Here is a 22,272-nt window from a genome sequence, read left to right as displayed (position 1 = left end):
ATGATCAAGATGCAATATTTCATAGAAAGGAGAATAAGTATCATCTCTTTAAATATGGAATTGAATATGTTTTCAAGGCACACAAAATCAAGAAAAACTTGGATTTAATCAATGTTAGTCAAATGAAAAGGTTAATAAATTCAGGTAAAAGGTATATTCTCTTGATTGTTGAAGAAAAACCTCAAAGTATAATTCCTTTCAAGGGTGTGATTTTGAGTTTAAGGACAAATTGGTTGAAATAGTAGATTCTTATAAATAATTGTTTAAAGAACCAAAAGATTTACCTCCAAAACGAGAAATACAACATGAGATTCAACTTCAATCTAATGCTTCTATCCCAAACATTGTAATGTATCATATGGCTGTTATAAAAAATGAAGTGATTAAGAAAAAAATTCAGGAATTAATTGATAAAGGCTTTAGTCAACCTAGTTCTTCTCCATGTGGATCACTGATCATATTAGTCCCCAAGAAAGACGGAACTTGGAGAATGTGTGTTGATTTTAGAGCTTTAAATAAAATCACCTTTAAGAACATGTATCCTCTTCCTAGAATTGGTTATTTTCTTGATGAGTTAGAGAATTTTGTTTACGTTACAAAACTAGATTTAAGAAGTGGTTATCATCAGATTCATATTGCAGAGAATGATATATGGAAAGCTGCATTTAAGACTAGACAACATATTTTTGACTGTTTGGTTATGCCGTTTAGATTATGCAATGATTCAACAACTTTTATGAGAGTGATGAATGATGTTTTTCATCCTTTTATTGATAGTTTGTCATAGTCTATCCGGATGATATCCTCATTTTCAATTCAAGTTGGGAAGAACACGTAAAGCATGTTAAACAAGTTTTTGATGTGTTGCAAAAAGAGAAACTGTATCTCAAACTCTCAAAATGTGATTTTGGGAAAACTTCCTTATTATATCTTGGTTACATAGTTGGACGAGGTCAACTAAAAATAGATCCAACTAAAATTGATGTAAGTGTTAAGTCGTCAAGGCCTCAAAATTTGACGGAAGTTAGAAGTTTCTTGGGTGTAGTTTAGTATTGGAGGAAGTTTGTTTCTCAGTTCTCTTTTATTGCATCACCACTTAATGCTTTAACAAGTTCTAAAGGCTTTTTTCCGTGGGGAGGAAAGCAAAAAAAAACATTTCATACTTTAAAGCACAAAATTGTTACAGCTCCAATCTTTGCTTTACCATACCTTCAACAACCACTTGAAATATAAAATAATGCTAGTAGGTATGCAATGGGTGCAATGCTATTACAAAAAGGAAAGCCTTTTTGTTCTCATTTAGAAACATTTTCTAAATCAGTTTCTAATTATCTAACTTATGATAAATAATTGTATGCATTAGCGGAAACTGTTAAAAATGGAATCATTATTTAATGGGAAAAGAAATAGTGATTCATATAGATCATCAACCACTTCAGTACCTTCAATCACAAACTAAGTTGCAACAGTCTCAAAATTATAGACGGGTGGTGTTTTTGCAAAAATTCCATTTAGTAATAAAATATGAGAAAGGTACCACCAAAAAATTAGTTGATATGTTATCAAGACCTTCTTTGAATGCTTCAATTATTCTGCAAAATAGTTCTTTAGCACATGAAAGTTATATAGAACAATATGCCGAGATATTAATTTTAAGGATGGTTATGAATCACTAACTCATGGTGCTCAGGTGGAAGAAGTGAATTATCATATTCGTGATAGGTTATTGTACCATCTTAGCAATTTTTGCATACCATAGGGAGAAAGAGTGCATGTGATCAAGGAAGCACATTCTTCTCATGTTTCAGTGCATTTTGATTTAGGTAATACAATGGCACAATTACAAAGGTTTTTATATTGGCCTCGAATAAATGAAATAGTTACTAAATACATCAAAGGTTGTGTCATGTGTTCAACAAGCAAACCAAACAAAAAGAAGTTAGGTTTTTATATGCCACTTCCAGTTCCTTCTTAGCCATGGGAGAGTATATCTATGGATTTTGTCGGAGGGCTTCCAATGTCTAGAAAAGGGCGTGATTACTTGTATGTTGTGGTTGATGGATTTAGCAAAATGTGTATTCTTGTTCTATGTAAAAAGAAAGTTACTGTTGAACAGACTACACGGATGTTCTTTCAAAATGTGTGGGATCATTTTGGGTTTCCTACTTTTATAATCTTCGTTCGGGACTCTCACTTTCTAGGAGAGTTTTTATCCATTTCGTGGGGACTCATGGACACTAAGTTGAAAAAGAGAACAACATTTCATTTGCAAACCGATGTGGTGAACAAAATAGTGGTACATCTTCTCAGATGCTATTGTATAAAACATCCTAAGTTGTGGGTTGAATCCTTACATTATGTCCAGCATGCTTACAACTGGGCTTTGCACTCTTCTTCTAGCAGATCTCCTTTTGAAACATGTTATGGGTACCTGCCAAAATCACCAATGGAATTTATGTTTGGTGATGAAGCTAAGGAGGATGGACATGGAGATGCCAACAAAGAAATCAAGTTAATTCAAAGAATCCAAAAGGTTCATCAAGTAGTGCACGATCCATTGGAGAAAAAACAGGCTAAGTACAAAATGTGTCATGACAAGCATCAAAGGATCATCACTTCCAGGTTGGTGATCAAGTATGGCTATACATCAGTAAAGAAAAGATAAAAGGTGAAGGTAAAAAGTTGAAACCTATAAAGTATGGTCCTTTTAAAATTGTTGAAAAGATTGGGCACAATGTATTCTAGTTGAATTTGCCTCCATACAGACACATATATTCAATTGTAAATGTTAATAAATTGAAGTTGTATGAACCTCCAATGATCATAGATCAAGAGGAAAATGCTCAAATTTCTACAATAGATGATTTTTCACCTGAATGTAAGACTGAGTTATAGGAAGATACCATCATGGATAGGAAGTTTTGCACTTCGAGATGAGGAGATGTAGAGTATCTTCGAGTGGGACTCAAAGGCATGAATCCAAGCAAAGAAAGGTGGATGGAGATTAGAAGGGTGAGGGAACAATACCCTCACCTCATATCTTCTTAAAACCAAACCTTTGGTTGTCCAAAAGCTTCCAGTGGAGAGGAATGATCTAGGAGGATCCTCAAAATGCTTAAAATTTAACAGTATCATATGATCATCAAATCAACACCAAATTGAAGAGCTCGTCATGCTGATTTTGGTGGTATGTTCGGTTTTCAAAATGGCCTTCACATGGGGAAGTTAAGGCATTCTTAAGTTTTGTGGAAACAGAAAAAAAGGACTACACAGTGAGCAATGTGGGACTCATAGATGTTGACATGGAAAAAAGAGTGGCTACGCAGCATCCATGTGGAGGTACCAGAGCAAGACAAGTGGTAGCACAAGAGCAAGAGAAATGGCAGTGTCAGAGTAGGGCACGTGACGACACTAGAGTATGACATGTGGCAGCACAAGGGTCCAATCTTGTGCTAACACGTGGCAGCAGGGTGACACATCCACAGTTTAAACCACCACCGAGAAGTTCATGGGTCGAACCCCAACCTCTGGTTTTTCGGCCCAAAATACTACCAAAAAACCATGACTTGACTTCTTATAACAACGACGCAATATTATATTTAAACAATTGTTATGTTAGTTGTGGTAAAAAGGGTTGGCGGAGTCCGCCATATTTGATAGGAACCACAGGTTTTTTTTAATGCCACTTCCAAATATGTTAACTCCACTCTAAATACATCATGGGGAGATGCATATAATACCAACCATATGCTAATGTTAAACTTTGTTAGCAAACCATACATAAAATATGGTGCGTGGATGTTAATTTGAATAGTTGTTTACCCATAATGCATATGTTGTTGCAAACAAATCCTGGGAGGCCTACGGGTTTTACCCCAGGACATCCCATGTGTCTATAAAATTTTCAACCATTTCACCATCAGAATGGGAGATATAAGGGTTTACTTGTGTAATTGTTTTGATAGTGTCTATAAATCCCTTTTGAGGCATATCTTGGTCAATATTGGGCATTTTCGTAATCTAAAAGTTGCATTGGAAAGCTGACACCGAGACCTTTTAGTTGACCATAGCCATTGATGCCTATGAGAAGATTCTAGAATGGTGAATTTTGATGTAAAGAGACTTTATAAGCATTTTCAATACATCGGGCATCCATTGGAAGTGGTCCTCGAGATGTAGTCCAAGAGGTACGAACTTCGCCATCAAATTTGATGTGTTTGCTTCTTATTTCTATTGTTCATGGTTGATTTCAGATTTCAATTTTTTAAGTTTAAGGCACATAAGAATCCATTTTCTTTATTAATTCACTTAAAATGCAACCTCAGTTAATATTTGAAGAAATTGTGAAAATAGTCAATTCTTTTATTTTTTAATCAAGAGGGCAAGAAGAAATACTTGTCCAAAATCAAGTACTTTCATTGTCATGAATTAAGGCACTATCCCATGAAGGATCTACATAAGAAGGAGAGCAAGAAGGAGCTTGCAGTAGCAGCATCATGTGAAGATTAGGCTTAACATTTCAAGATTTCTTTCACCCTTATCACACGCATGGTGAACACAATGATGGGGAGTGCGTGGTATTTTGATAGTGGTGCCTCATTCCATATGACTAGGAATAGAGTTTTTCAGTGACTTGGAGGAGAAAGATCTCCATAGAAACATTGAGTTTGGAGAAGATGAAAGGTATAGTTCTACTGAGATTGATATAGTGACATTTCAAAGGGAGTTAGGCTCCCCTTGTAGGCTAAAGGATGTGATGTTTGTTTAGTTTCTAATGAAGAATCTAATATCTGCTGTCATTTTGGAATATCATGGTTATGATGTGATCTTTACCAAAAGGAAATTATTCCTAAGACACATAGCCATAAGAGAAGAGAAGTAGATTAGTGCTTGATTCAAGAAGCTATATGCACTTGAGGTAGAAGTTGCATGCCAATACTTGAGGACCAAGGCAAGGGTTATAGACTTGGTGTTGAGAAGGAGCATGATTTACCTCTAAAAATGGAGCCTTAGAAGCAACCTCCAGAAGTTGTGGGGAAAATACAAATGGAGAAGTAGAGAGGGGACAGAGTGGAAACATCCACTCAAGTAGAGACCTCCAGTTGGGGGCGACCCCAAGCTAAGTGGGAAGAAGGAGCAAAATAATCCATACCTTGAAGGGTGAGGTGGGGCGATGTGAAGCCCTAGTCCAAGAGTTTCATAAATTTGGGCAAGGTCCATTGAGATGTTCTTCTCATGGATCATTACCCTTGCTACAGGGGCCCACAATATTCAATAGCAGGATTATCAATGTCAATAATATAGTGATGAATATAGAGAAGTGTTGCCAGTAGAGCAGGAGGCTTATTAGAAGAGTTAGTGGTAGCACAGTTTTCCTAGTATAGAATTACATTTTGATTCAATGATTATTGTTTTTATTTTTTATGTATGATTCTTAGTTTCAGATGTTGCAATAGTAGTGGCAATAGAGAGAAGTGTTGGATGTAGTACATTCCAAAGTTTCTGCTCATGGTAGATGCAAATCCTTTCTTGCTAAGAGGGAGTGTTTAAAATGCAATAAGAAAATCTTAGTTTGACTTTCCTTGGTCAAACTAGAGAGAAAATTTGAAATTCCATATCAAAAGATAGCTTGGATGAGTTAACTAATGTGACATGGTTGTTATTAGATAGTTAGCTTACTTAATTCAATTTAGGGGCCTGAACTTCAGTTTTGTGCATTGATTACTAAATTTAGGAGCCTAGGTTGAGTTAATTTCAGTTGTGACAATATAAATCAATTGAATTGAGATATGGTGAGTTAAACTAGTTAAAATTGTTGGAAGAACTAGTGGAGGATCTAGTAGTGGGGTGTGTAGTTAGTCACAACTCAGTGATCAACGACTTAATTGAGAAATCAAGCTAAATTAGCTCAAGCATGCATAGAATAGGAGTTACCGAGTTGATATTTGAGTTCAAGCAAAGTGTACTGTCAATTTTAAACTATTCCAAGTTATATAGGTGGTGCATGTAGTCAAAGATTGGCCTAAAAGAATTGCTCAAACCAGATTGAGTAATTTCCACATTAATAGGGGCCTAACTCCTCAAGGAACAATGCAAAGAATTGGGGGCTTGTAAAGCTAGAAAATTGGCTAAAGTATTGGCGAGAGTGAGTTAGTGAGTTGGAGAGATAGCTTATACACTTGCACAAGTTGCTCAGGGTTGAGCAAGCATTGTATTTCTTCTCTATTATTTGATTAATGCTATACAGATAAGAAGGGGTTTTGAGGAGTTGCTTTCCCCTACATAAATCCATGTGTATGTGTATTTAATCTTGATGCATGTTTATGATTTTTGTTCTCCATCATGAATTTATTTCCGCATATAAGTAAATTATATTTGAGTATTATTTTTTAGTAAATTACATGAGCAATTTCATATCTACATATTAAATTTCTACAAACATATGTAAAGATAGGGATTGTAGAATGATCATCTATTTTCAACACTATTAATATTATTTTTTGTGGTTCAGAAACCTGAGAGATTGAGGACCACTATGTAGGTAAATCCACTCGAAGTGATCACTTCTCGCTAGCTCAACCATAGAGCCTGACCTCGAGGGTGTCAAGAGAATTGAACCCATAACCTCTCAATAGTAGAGATTCTTTAATGACACTGAATCGAACAATTGAACTACCATCATATTATTATAACTATTATTATTATGAAAAGGATTGATATATAAGTTAAATATATAAATGTTTTAAAAAGCATGGGGAGAGATTCTTATCCATGGATATTTACCACCACTTTTCCATGGACATTCTTAATATGTAAATAGGATTTTTTACAATACCATGGGCCAATAGCATGGTTTATCAATGTACCACATGTACAACAAACCATAATTCATTTCATATGACACTTGTTCATATGAAATAATTTTTCAATTAATCATTTTAATTAAAGAAATAAAAAGAACATAACTCTTTTGGAGATAAATGTAAAGATTTGATTTATGTATACTAATAAGAAAACTCTAGAATGTTCCATGGAGATTAAATCACTACCATTTACCTAATAATTATTGATAATTAAATTACAATTCTAGAAGTCCTATTCCTAAATAGGGTTGCCTATCCACTTAATTATTTCATAACTAATTATCAATATCCTAAAAAATTAAAAAATAAAACTACTACAATTCACCATATTTTCCTTCTTTTCACCATCATTATCAATAAGATATTAAATATTATGTTTCACTAATCAACTATTAGTAATTTAATGTTGTTAAAATTTATTATAAAATTTTCTAACTCTTTCATGCTTCAAAGCACTATATTGTGACATTTGTCTTATAAATTTACTTACTAGAACTAATAGCGTATTTTAACTAGTTGGTTTTTGTGGGGTTTAGTCTTCATTAGGGTTGAAATTCAAACTTTGTGGAAGGTTCGGGTAAATTAAAGCTTTGTGAAAGGTTAGGGGTTGAAGCCAATTTTGGAGGAAAGGACAAATCATAGTTAATGTAAAAGTGGCATAAGGCCATCTATCGAGATGTGGGATTTGTCTCTTTGTATCTATCCAATGTGATGATTTGTCATAGTTATTTTCTCAAGTTGGGATTTGTATCTAGTTTTCATACTGTCATATGGGATTTGTATCTATCGAGTGAGATTTGTCATACTTATCTTCTCTAGTTGCCATAGTTATTAGCATAGGAATTTGGCATAGTTATTGCTCAAGTTGGGATTTGTATCTAGTTGTCATAATGTAATATGGGATATATATCTATGTGGTTGTCATAGTCATGTTTAACACACATCCAACCTCAGCTAGTAGTTGACATAGTTAGTTTCTTGTATAAACATTTTGACTAAGTCAAAATACATAAAAAAAAAAATTAACTCGAGTTGTTGGTATCTATCTAGTTGTCATTGTTAGTTATCTTTAATCAAGTGGGCATCCTCCACTTGCTTGTATCTACATGATAAAGTATAAACATTTTAACTAAGTCAAAATACATAAAAATTAAATTAAATTAAATAAAAAATAATAATGTAATGCAATGTAAACATTTTAGCTTCATCACAATAAAAGAAAAATAACCCTATATTAAAATTAAAATTCTATATTATTAATTTTTTTTGAAATTTTATTGGATGGTTAAACTAAATTTGAAATAAAAATAAAAATAACCCTATTAAAATAAAAACTCTACATTAATATTTATTTTTATTAATTTTTTAGTACTAGAGACTTGGTCAAGTTATTGGTGGTTTTTGAGCTGGAGGTTTCTGATAACGAGTTATATTACCCATGGTGTTGATGTGTAATCTAGCCTATTTAAAGAAACAACTAACTAGTCTAGATCATCTGAACTTTGGATCTACTAAGTGCCTGTTAAAATCAAATCTCTTTGCATCTTAGAACATTTTATCCCTCTAGACTCTTGATAAATCCCAAATTAAAATAGATTTAAACTAATATAAGAGTTTTTTAAATAGTTTTATGACTGTGAAAAATAAAATAAGTATTTAATACACTCATCAATACTCAGAGCTCAGAGTTGATGCATGATGTCAGAGAACGAATTTCATGCCCTGTTAAACCTCTTTTTGATCTGAATGGTGTGAGGGCGGTCATTTTATGCCCTAAATCTCTTTTTGATCTGAAAGGAATTTCCTGTTTAGTGGTGAATTTACAGGGTTTCAGTTTTTTCATGCAGTCTTTCTAATGGATGAAGCACCGGCTTTGATTTTTTCTCTTTTATTGGGCAATAATTCTCCTTAGTTAAAAATGTATTGCTTTAATATTTTCATCGGATTAAAGCGAATTTTGCAAAGTCCTCGTTCTTTTTTGTGAGGGATGCTTCGAAGTCGTGTGAGGGATGCGTCGATCGTGGCACTAATTTAATAAATCACAGAGCGTGGCTTTTAGTGGTTTTCAATCTTTTTAATCATGGTACTCGACGTTGGTCACATGGGTCTGTGAATCTTTTTAAGCTTTGTCATATTGCAGACGCTCTCCGTGCTAGGCTTGGGCGTCCACATAGCCACGGCCGTTACCAGGTTCGAATCCCTGGCCTTTGCGTATCTTTTACGCCCAGATTGCGTTGCAAAGACCGTTTTTGGCCTTTTTAGCGGGGAATCTCTATAATTTGGATGTTGTGGCTAGAGATCTATCATCGTCTATTCAGATCGAGGCATTGGATACAGTGTTGCGAGTGGCCACAAATCTTGATAACATTTAATTCGTCAAATAAATCGTTTGCCCTTCACAGCAGCAGCAACGGTCGATGTGTAGCATTGACCCTGCGTGGGAGAAACTGTCAGTTTTGAGGGCGAACAATGAAGAGTGGGCGGTTTTCCGGCTTTCAAGGTTCAAACCAGTTAGCAACTAGGGCAGTCCTGGAGGGAATATAGCCATTAACTGAGAGGGCTGTATATGTTGTTTGGATTACTGGATTTGCCGAAATTTAATAGTGGGCATATAAAATTTTCATTTAATATTTACATATAATCTCTCAATTAATAACTATTAGCAGATTAATTATTTTAAGTGGCCATGAAATATATAACTTGTTTTTCAAAATTGATATTGAACAGGAACCTTGTTTAACTATTAGATGTTTTGGAGAGAATTTTGATGAATAATTTGGTGAAGTACTAAAAGTTTTGTAGATTTTGGTGGGTATCCTCTTAAACACTTTTGATTTTTTTAGAGGGTTTAAAATAATTTTGATTTTTTTATGTTACTTGAGAATTACTTAAATTATATTGTTTATATTCCGTGTCTGTATCAACCATGGTATTCATGTGAAATATAGCTTATTTAAAAAGGGAAAATTAAGGATGTTATTTATAAATCCACTTCTCTTTAAACAATTTAAAGAAATTTAGGATCATCTGAGTTTTTTATATTTTCTTTTTCTGTATTGAATTTAATCAAGAAATCTTTTTATAAATTTTTTGTCCTTTAAAATAAATTTTGAATACCTCCCAAAAACCCAAAAACAACCATATTATAAATTTTAATAAATTAAACTTGCTATTCCAACCTATCTTATTAATATTTAATCAAAATTGATTAATAATGTGTATTCAAAAAAATCAATACATAACAATTTTAAATTACAACCATGTACTAGCAAATAATTCAAATGCTAAACCATTTTTATAAGTAAAGAGACACTAACACAAAAAGCTAATTATTTAACTTACCTTCTTATAAAAACCCAAATATTCTCCTATTAACAATTATTTAAATGCCAATCTATGCTTATAAACAAGAGGGCGAAGATGACTAATTAAGAATTCTCTAAAATAAAAAATGTATGAATGATAATATTAACAAAGAGCATAGGAAATGTTATTCTGTAAATAATTATGGTTGGCCACTCGATCCTTGCTTCACATAGAATTCCATTAATACAGCCACCTTCTTCTTTGCTTCTCTATGCACTTTCACTTTCAGACACCTTTTTCCTTGGCTCCCTCTACACTTCTATTAGCCGAGTCTCTTTCCATTGAAGAAACTCTTATAATGATTTTTCCTCATCTAGGAAGGGTATCTTGCTTTGTTGGAAAAAAATGGGACCTTCTTTCTTCGATAGAAATATGATATTCCCTCCCCCTTATTCAATTAAAGAGACTCTTCACCTACTGTTCCATATCCCTATGTAACTATATTGAAGGGATACTGATTGCCATATTGTGTGAGATCATGTTAAATTTGACATATAGAGAGGAAATCTTCTTGAGTAAGAATTCTTGTAAGGAGAATGTCTTATGGAGAGACAAGCCACTCTTGTTTGAGGGCATATGACCTTGCTATGAGAGTTTTGTCCATGTACATCATCATTATTTCTAGCATTATATGAAGCAGCCAACGCCATCTTGACACCGACCGAGAGACGTAATCCACACTAGATGAACTTCCTTATCAAATTTGTCGTGTTCATGATTTGTTGATTCTTGTCATGTTCCCTCCGCTTTACAACATGCATATATGTTCATTTATGCTCTTTTAAATGCAATTCTAACAACATCAAAGAAGTAAAAGATTTTGGAGGATTCCAATAGCTGAAGGAACCAAGATGAATTTGTGCGTTGAATATGAATAAATTCCTTGATTATTGAAGTTTTAGTCTCCCACTTATTTTGTTGAAGAAAAGTTATGAGTGTTATATCCTCTTGCAGAGAGTTCAATTGAAATGTCAGCAGGTTAATTTTGCCTTACATGGGCAATAATGTTGTCTTTCTCTGCCACTAGTCATCTCCTTTATTTTCTTTCTTCTCTTTCAATTTCTTTGAGTTGCATTGGAAGCTTTTCACATGTCTTTAGTGTAATTTTCCTTGCCTTTCACCTTTCACATGCTTCCACCTTAAAGTCAAATCCTCCCTTCCTCCTGTAGGTTGCCTCTACCTTAAAACCAAATGTGGGAATCCTTGTTGACTTTGTTTTTCTCTAATAACTCGGTGTAGGAGATGACAAAACCACAATCGCAACCCGGGAGCCTTTCTGCAATACATCGTTGTGAAGCTACTCTAATAACCAATAACAAAAATCAAACTTCGATAGTGAAGATCCCATTGCAAGCCATGCATCGGGTGAACCCCTATTATCTCTATTGCAAAAGAAGACCACAAAAAATTACCGAAATCGCTCCCTTGAGCAATGAGTAAACCAAAGGAGCCACTGAGAGGAAACCAATACCAATAGTTGTAGAGGAAAAAGATAACTAACAAAATCTTCCTTATGTGGAGCTTCATGAGCGGGCAAGTTCACAACTTGGGAGGAAATCTTCTATGACAAATAGAAACCAAAGAAACCACCACCAATAGTTGTAGAGGACAGTGATAAATAACACAATCTTCCTTATGTGCAACTTCATGAGGGGGAGGGTTCACAACTTGGGAGAGGGAATTTAAATTTATAAGTTCTCTTTTTGTAGATAAAGAATTCAAATTTTCCACAATAATATATGAAGGTTGTGGATTATTTGAATCCCTAGGAGGATCCATCTTTAGGACAATAGTTGAAGAAAGAAGAGGCAAAGGTAGAGGAATAAATAAAATATAATATAATATAAATTAAAAATAAGAAACTTAAAGAGGTTAGCTAAGAATATCTTAAACCTAGAATGAAAGAAAATATAATTAAATTACCTTAATAAGTTCCTAGAAATACTAATTATCATAATAAATACTTTGTTGATAAATATTAAATTGATATTAAAAGAACCTACAATCATAAATATAAGGAGATATATTAAATGGTATAGAATTATAATAATTAATGTAAATGGATATTGATGCTAACCATTTAACTCATCCTCTTATAGCCCAATCTTTAACATGATCTATCTAATGTCAAGGTGTGAGATATTTTTAAAAAACCATACAACCTGTACTATGAATCGACTTCAATTCTTCTACATCATTCATTGTTTCCTTCTATCATTTTTCTTCAAATTGCACTAATTGCATAATCTCACTCGCTCGAAGGCTCAGAGATGGAAAATAACTTAACATAAAATGAGGTTCTTGAACTCAAATTTGGATATGGATTCTGATATGAGCACTCTAAAATATCTAACCACAATTAAAAACCAACAATAGTTAGATCACAAATAACAACCCAACAACATTCAATATGTATCCTACCCGTAATAAAGTTAGTCGAGGGTTGGGAGTTCGAAAGAAATTGATTTGCATACTTTAAAAGGCTAACACCTAACTATTCTCACTCTTAAAGGTTGTTTCGTGGTTAAAACTTTGACTCTTCTTTAACAAATTGGCAGTTTCGATATGCACTAGCTATCATTTCAAATAAGGATTTGTTTCACCTTATGAGGCTTTTGATGTTTTTCTGTTCAATACCAAATGTGCATCCAGTGTTCTGGTCACATTCCCAATATTATATATCATGCTCACAACCTCAGAGAGCTACAATGAAGTAATCACGATCCTCAACGATGGCTTCTTTTTACCAATTTGGACAATGCCTTCAACATTCTCAAGCTACAAGACCCTTAACTCAAGAGTAAATCTATTAAAACTTTGCATAGTGATTTCATTCAATGATAAACTCAGTCTTCTCACTGTTCCAACAATGATCTCCTTCCTTCAATCAATGGTTTGGTTTACCTTCCCAAAGATAACAATTTATTCTTGGGAATTTGACCATTCCTTGCTATCATTTACATGTTGGGTGAACATTTCAGTGAATACTTAACCTAGAAATTATATTTGTCCTTGAATTTGGAGTAATTCCCTAAGTAGAGCAATACTTACTCACAAACTTCTAATAAAAAGGCTTCATATCCTTTAGCTCAAATCCACCTTTCCGGAAATGCTTTTCCAATTACTGTTTTGACATGAAATTCCCTTATTTCAACACATTCTAATGACTATTCTCCCATAATTTGAACACATCGTATGATTTTCCAAAGTCATTGCATTCGATATCTTAAACACATAAAATCATTACTCAATCTTCAAAATAGGCTTCTAACCCTCATGGGGACTTCACTCGGGGAGAAATACCATACCATGTGTGTTCATATTGGACACATATATTGAGGATAAAATGGCATAATATATTTACCATAGATTAGGGGATAAAGGGTTTTTATATTGGTAGGTATAAAAAAGGGAGTTCAAAGTTAATGAGAAAATATAAAGGGTTATAAAAAATCTTAGCGAAAAAATGGATACCTACCATATCTTGCGAAAGTAGGGGTTTTTTTAATTAAGAATGTGTATTGAGTTCGTAGTGGTAGGGGGTAAATAATGTGATTTTTAGAGGTTTTTTCAAATATGTAGCCAAATTAGGGGTATTGTTTGGTATGCTATGAACATGATATGTTAAAGGTTCATTGAGTGAATCTCCCATGTTAACCCTCTATGGGAATCATGTATTCATATGAATATTAACTACGTGTTGTAGTGGCTATAACCACCCTCAGAAATTTTGGCTCGCATGCAAATTTCATAGCCTACTTTGGATTTTGTGAACGATCATCCTTGGTTGTTTGTTGGTAAGCTAATGATTTAAAGCTCCCATCCTTGATCCTAAAGAGTTGTCTACCTTCTCATATTTTTGTAGCATATGTCATTTTCGGGCATAACAGTTGGTTGTCATCACATAGACATGTTTCACGCTCACCTCATCCACTCACATCACGAAGGTTGTTGCATCAAGAAAAACATATATTACATATTCTAGATGCTCTACGTGTCCGTGTGTGATCACAGTCGATTCCTATCAATGTTTGCATATGTTTCATTGATCTCACACTTAGCCATTTTTGCAACCATCAAGCTTCCTCCCTTGCTTGCTAAAACTCCACCGTGCATAGAGACACCAACCTCTCTTGCCTGCTGAAACCCTGAAGACACAGAGGCCCCAACCAACATTGCTCTTTAGAAATGCGCCAAGCAGTCTAGCAGAACTGCACCTAGAAATTGCACAGAGGTGTCCTACGGGGACCCCTGTCCCGCAGTGATGCTTTGAACCTCAAAATTGCGGAGTGTTGTCCGAGTTTCTAGTGGGCCTTACATGTAGAAATTGTGCATAGCGGCCTCCCAAGGCCTCATTCCATCAACAACCATTGTCAGGTGAAATTGCACAGAGCTACCTCTCAGTGACTACAGGAAGATGTGACACGTTGAAATCGCTTCCAAGGAGTTGACGAGAAGGACCAACGAAACGAGTAATGGAAAATATCAGTACCACATGCAAACTTCATCGGATGCATGATCATATTGAGGGTAAGTATGGTAAGTATGTAATAACTTTTGAAGTACACCTCTTAGTTGAGTTTGTAGGGTGCTTGTCATTATCACATCATCGTGTCCTCAGTAACATGCATGTGCGAAAACACAAAAAGTCACTATATGTGTTGCTTCTACATGTCATGCTTCCTTTTCACTTGTTTAACAAACTGTCATCTTCTGCATGTTGATTTCTATGTCATGCTTGCGACCATGTTGTGGTCATGCAAAAGGTCTTCACTTCATGTGTACAAGTTGTTTTCACTATGTAAACATCCATCGTGTTCACACACAGAGTCATATACACTGTCACACAAGCACCGTCGCATCGTCCAATGATCAATCACAAGTGTCATGCTTGTCGACTTGCACCATCGGTCATTCATGTTGAGCATGTGTGTCTGGATGGTTTAAGTCATTCCATCATCAAGTCATGTGAGTGTGTGTTTGTAAGATCACGTACAAACCATTTCACTCGCTCACACACTTAGTCATTTTTGCTAAAGTTTTGACGACAAGATCACCCTCTAATAGCCGGACCTGCACCCCTTCATTGACTCAACCGATTGTCACCCAGAACAACACAAAAACACCCAACAAGCCATTTCAAGATGTGCTTCCTGCAAGCTGATCAATCATCCCTCATGCTGGTCTACTAGAGAGTTTGACTGGGCAGTCTCGTAGGACTTACTCCGCTAAAAAATTGTGTAGAGGCTACAGACCATGCTTGCTCTATCGACTAAGAAAAGTGCATAAAGAGGTATGACAGATACCCAGTTCCCATCCCCGTCTCCCACAGAAAATTGCATAGTTTTCCCATCCATCCCACTAATCAGCGAATCAGCTGCTCACCCGGAAAACTACACAGATTTCATGAGAAATCCATCTGCTGTCGAGTAGTCTGCTCAGCTCAGAAATTGCATAGAGGTGGTGAGCAGGTCAACCTCCCAGCATCAACATAGTTTTTCCCACCAGTAGCTCCCAGCATCAACATAGTTTTTCCTGCCAACAGCCCGTTGTGAGCTCCTTCTAGGAATTATGTAATTTTTGTTGTTAAGCTCCTGTAGCCCACTGCCAGCTCCATATAGGAACTACATAGTTTTTCCTGCCAAGCTCTTGCTGCCAGCTCCCACTAGAAATTGAGCAAATTTTTCCTCCCGAGATTTCCTGCAGCCTAGACTGCTCCTCCCAAAAATTGCACAATTTTTTCCTCCAACCGAACCAGATCCCGCGTGACAGTCACTCTGGATCCAGATTGTTGATCAACTCGAGAGTTTGACTGGGTAGTCCCGTAGGACTGACTCCCTAAAAAATTGCATAGAGGCTGCAAACCATGCTCGCTCCACTGACTAAGAAAAGTGTGCAGAGAGGCAGGACAGACACCCAGTGCCCATCCCTGTCTGCCGCAGAAAATTGCACAGTTTTCCCATCCATCCCACCAATCAGCTAGTCAGTTACTCACTTCGAAAACTACACAGGTTTCTTGAGAAAGCCATCTACTAGTAAGCAGTCTGCTAAGATTAGAAATTGCACAAAGGTGGTCAGCAGGTCAACCTCCCAGTATCAACACAGTTCTTCCCACCAACAACTCCCAAAATCAACACAGTTTTTCCCGCCATCAGCTCCCAGCAACCCACTGTGAGCTCCTTCTAGGAATTTCGCAGTTTTTGCTTCCAAGCTCCTACATCCCACTACCAGCTCCATACAGGAACTACACATTTTTTCTTACCAAGCTCTCGCTGCTCGCTACCTCCAGAAATTGAGCAGATTTTTCCTCCCCAACTTTCCTGTAGCCTGAACTGCTCCTCCCAAGAATTATGTAAAGTTTTCCTCCAGCCGAGCCAAATCCCATGTGATAGTTTTCCCGTTCATCCCACCAATCAGCCAGTCAACTACTCACCCAGAAAACTACACAGATTTCATGAGAAATCGATTTGTTGTCGAGCAGTTTGCTTAGCTCAAAAATTTCACAGAGATGGTCAGCAGGTCAACCTCCCATCATCAACACAGTTTTTCCCACCAGTAACTCCCAGAAGCCCGCTGCGAGTTCCTTCTAGGAATTTTTCATTTTTTGCTGCCAAGCTCCCGCAACCCACTTCCAGTTCCGTACAGGAACTACATAGTTTTTCTTGCCAAGCTCTCACTGCCCGCTTCCCCCAGAAATTGAGTATATTTTTGCTTCCTAGATTTCCTGCAGCCTAGACTGCTCCTCCTAAAAATTGTAGAGATTTTTCCTCCAACCGAGCCAGATCCTGTGCGATAGTCACTCCCGATCCAAATTTCCCATCACCATGTCCTAGTGGCTTTTGTGCAATTTTCACCAACAATGCCAAGAGCTTGCATCCTAGCTTGAAGCTTTCCTCTCGTAGTTTCGTAACTTTGTCTTCTCTCTCGATCACCTACATCTGAAAAGATCATGCATCATGGTAGACTAGGAGGTTTACAGATTTGATGTCGTCTCGTCATGAGCAACTGCAGATATAGGTACACAAATAAATATGGCGCGATGATAGATGGGATGAACAAAGGGGGTACATGCAAAAGGACATGTTCGTGAATGGACGAACACATGATGCATAAAAGGAGATGTGTTCACAAACAGATGATCATGCAAATATGTGTTCGCGGATGGACAGATGGATGAACATGTGAAGATGTGTTCGCGGATGGATGGATGGATGAACATACACTTTTTATGAACGGATGAACTTGTCAAGAATCCCAACATACAATCAAGGAGCAATGTGTGAATGCAACAACAAGCAAACCCAATGATCATCGAAGACTCTGTGCACCTTTCCATGCGGAGGTGAAGCTGTGAGACACCATGAGGGCATCCATCACCAAGCAGCGCTGCAACTTGACACGCACACCATCAGTAGCACAAATGTACCAGCACTGTCGTGTCAAGTCTTTTCATGTGTCATGTCGTCCACATCACTACTATGGTCCATATTGTTGATCAATGTAATGTAACGTGGAAGTCCAAGAGACCCACTTGTAATCTGAAGAGTACTGAAATTTGAAAAGTCATGGAAGTCAAATGGTCATTAGGGAAGTTGAACAGTCACAAGGACTAGTTTCACCATTTGCTATAAATACCCCATCATTTGTATATGCAAAGTACTTTTAACGTTGGCTTCTCCCACATAGCCGTGAGATTCTGTAATCTTTTCTTTGAGGAGTAGGAATTGGCTCCAATGCCCTATCCACGGGGTTAGTGATGTATGGTGTATCGATTTGTCTTGGAACTTTTTCTTAATTTAGATGCCTACTAACAGGCAAACACATTTTCACACGTGTTGTAACTATTTGTAAGATTCGTCTTGAACACTTGTAATACATGTTACTTTAACCTGTGTTTAATACCTAGATTCATTCAACTATTCTAATACATATGTATTAATGAAAATGTGTTGTATAAGTTTTTAACATTGTCTTTCCTGTGCTGGTTACCTCCTAGACATCAAACAAAACCTTTCACGTAAACACACTATAATGACCATCACACTCACATAGATTGTCTGCTCAATGTTGTATGTTCTATCTTCCCTTGTGAGTTGTGACTGCCACATCCGTGTGGATTTCTCTTCTGGAAGCTACGCACGTTCGATTGTGTTGTGTGTTCCTAACAGAATTGGGATTCCTCCCATCTGACTTTGGACTCACTCCCACCCTCTCTCTCTGTGTAGTGAAAAACCTTGACACAAGTAACACTATCAATCACCAGCCACGCAAACCTCACTACTCGAAGACAAAGCAAACCCACCTCATGTGCTCATATATTTAAGATAATGGCAATTGGGCCATCGTACCAGATGGGACTTTGACACTAAACAGTGTGAGGTCTATTTGGGACTTCATACTAGGGAGATCCCCTAATGTTGGCGGGTCCAGCACCGTCAACATTTTGGTGCTAAAAGGAGGGCCAGATGACAAGTTGAGCCCATACGTTTAGGTTGAATCTATTATCCATTGAATCATACATAATTCGTGCTCCCAAGGTGTTTCTCTCATTTCTCCCTTAATCAGCTATCAATCCCTGATGAGCTTCTCAATCACTTGTCCTTGTTAAATTTTGACACTGAGGACAAAACATCTATAATTGAGAAAAAAATTTATTTTCTTCATTTCTCTGAATCTCATGAAATTGATAGTGATGAGATTGTTTGCGTACTCTTCTTCCTCTCCCTTGAGGGTCATGCTATTCAGTGGTGTCATACCCTGCCACCTGCTTCCGTCCATTCCCTTCTCACTTTCCTTAAGGATTTCCATCAAGCCTTTGATGAGTGTGACCAGCAAGATGTCTATGAAAGAATATCTCGTTTAAGAATGAAGCCTGGTAAATTAGTTAAGGACTTTTATACCCACTTCCTTCACCTCTATCACGAAATTCTTGAATTTTTTGTGGACCTTGACTTCATGAGCTAAGAGCTGAAATGCTTGGTTCATGTTTCCAAAAAAGGTGAACCTCCTAATTTCCCTTCTTCCTCGACTCTTGCAGATCACGAGACACCTCATGCCTTGAAGAGGGTGTCCCCTCACAGCGATTGCAAAGCTAAGAATTCTGTGCTATGGGTACCCCCTAGCAACAATTACAAATTTGAGAAATATGTGCATCATGTCCCCCCTCGCGGTGGTTGCAAAGCTGAAAAATCTATGCAGTATGTTCCCAACCCATCTTCTTGGCTGTCTCCCGCCCCCACAGAGGAAATTCCATAATGGTTCAGAAAGCCTATGGTGAAAACTCATCCCTCCATTCTGCAATAGGAAATCACCATTCATAACAAAAGTCTTGAGTCTAATCTACATCTCTGCCATCCTCCATCATCTACAAGCCATGACTCCTTGCACCATGACTCACTTGAGCGATCTACTTCACAAGCTAGTTGCGTGAACTATCTTGATTCTCAAACTGTTGGATCAAGTTGTGGTCATGTGCAAGGAAATATCATCATACAAGCGGAGGAGCATGACGATGAAGACACAATCAATTCCTCTCGAAAAATTGAGCTTCCGTTCTTGATTGATTCTCGATCCATGAATCTTGGTGAAACATCATGCACAATCAATTCTTTCGATCAACCTCTAGTCTTGGGCTGTCATCACTCCCACACTTTTGTATGTTGTGATGAACACCAAAGCACATCATATGATCTATTGTCATATCATGTACACTCTAACTCAGATCTGGAAAGTGTGTCGATCAAAGCAGACATCCATATCGAAGCTTCCTCTACATCTCACTTGCCCATTTGTCCTATCATTCACATCGCATCAACATGCGTTGGGGATACTCCACATTCTCTTTCTTATTCATCTTATGAGTTATATCCTCGATCGACACATGTCAATGAAGTTGTCCATGATGAAAATAGTCTCAGCACACAGGACTCTTCCCACTCGTCATCATCATTTGTGTTTCATGAAGACAGCTCATCAAGTCATCTTTCTAAAAAAAATTGATGAGGCCTATGACAAATATGGTTGCCATGATCATCCTAACAACAATTTTAAAATTAGTAACAATAGCCATCCTCAAGCCATGCACGATCTGGTTCACATCTCAAAATGAAAATTTTCAATTTTGGAAAGTTTTGGGACGTGCTAAGGAGTTGAGGAACTTCAACATACGTTGATGGTTATGTCAGAACGTCACAACTCTGGTAATCCCATCAAACCAAATCAAATCTTGTTTCTCATGCACAATCCATCTATTTGCATGGTAGCACTCGATGTGGATCCTCGTGTAAATAATATTTACTATTTTGGGTGTGATACCTCAAAATTTCATATTTTTGCTAATGATCAAAACCACAAGTCTGTTATAACATGTCCATCTTCATGCACCTCTATTACATCCAATTCAGGTTGGGAGTGTACGTCCCTCATGCTATCATGGAACATCAAAGTTGATAATCTCAAAGACTATCTTTATCTGGAATCATACTTATCAATGTTCTCTCTTGTAATCAGTTCCTTGGTATTTTTGCAAATTTTGTATGTCAAATTTGCTCACTCATCACACCAACAATCTCCCTGTGTGATGACGAGTGCACAACCTATCATGTGAATCAAGTTTCTTTCATTTCACCACACCCCAAATGGTTTCATAAATTCAAAGTGATGGAATCCTTCTACATTTCTGTGATGACCATGATGCATCTGCACATTTTCACTAGTTAAAGCTGGGTGTTCTATCACGTCTAGCGTACAAAAAACTTGGTTCCCTCAGCATTCACATGATTGTTAAAAAAATTTCTTTGTTCATGTCAAACTGGGAATCTAGCATCTCGACTGACTAGTCTGATTTTTCTTCTATCTTGGGTGGATGTCATGCAATTTATCATTTTCCCAACATTACATTCAATGATAGTCGCTTCGCACACTATGATCTTCACCGTATAACATATTTATTCTTGGACTTTTGTCCTGAAAGTAAGGCACTTCAGCCTATGGTGATGGCTATGGTAGGCCCTCACTGTCTTGACATGATCGACAAGAATGACCAGATCTATCTATCCATATTAGATTCCCATCGTGATCCCATTTCTGGAATCATGAATCCATATTCTCAAAGATCATGAATCTTTCAAAACAACCATCATGAATTTTATGATCTAATCATTGAATGGTTGGAACAACTCGCTAAGAAACTTGGTACAGAAAAACACACACTCACAAGAGGCCTCCAAGGTTTGTTGAAAAATGGTAGTCATGAAATACGTAAGCATGTGCGTTGGGTGATTTTGACACATTCTTCCGCCCACAGGCGATACCTTCTCTCTCGTGTATAAGTTTGTCAAGTTTTTGCATTTTCTGTTAAACACAATTTTTTATCTGTTTTAATCGCTTGTATCTTCGTGATTGCAAGTCGGGTACACCTATGGCGGCTTCACTGGAGATTTATTTTCACGTAACCCCGACTATTTAGCGTAAGAGTAGGAGTAGTGTTTTATTTCTCGCTTGTCTTTGCTTTTTGGTTTGCATGTTTGTTTTCTTGTTGACTTGGTTTAGTTTGTTTTCTTGTTATTGTGTTGGCTTTTCTTACTATTTTTGTTTCATTTTGTTTTGTTTAATTAATACCTTGCTATTTTTTTTTTTCTAGAAATAAGTGCTTCCATCTACTAAGTTCTAGCTTTTGAATGAGTATGTGGTTGAAATCTAAGAGCTTTGTGACACTGCAGCACTTGGCTAGTCTTGCGTCCATCTTCTCTATGCTTGGTTGTAACCTTCGACTGATGAATTCTTGATGGAAAATATGAGTCGTCTATAAGGGGAAATTTGTTCCAACCATGAACCTGTGTCCACTCTGGGAAACACCATGCCTGTACTCAGCCTTCTTCCCTATGTATTCAAGCTCATCCAACTAGTAGAAAAAGAGAAGGGGAAATATCTAAATGAGAAAACCTATATCAGAGGTCTTATATCCTTCTTTGAATGGACAACCTATTCTGCTCTCAATAAGTGAGGATACCTCTTCCACCCCAAAAATAAACAAGTGCCTATG

This window comes from Pinus tabuliformis, chromosome 3_2, assembly GCF_031772625.1.
Source record: "Pinus tabuliformis cultivar Carrire ecotype Pingquan chromosome 3_2, CPIR1, whole genome shotgun sequence".
In the NCBI taxonomy this organism is placed as follows: Eukaryota; Viridiplantae; Streptophyta; class Pinopsida; order Pinales; family Pinaceae; genus Pinus; species Pinus tabuliformis.
The sequence above is the reverse complement of the archived record's forward strand: the minus strand, read 5'-3'. Positions refer to the sequence as shown.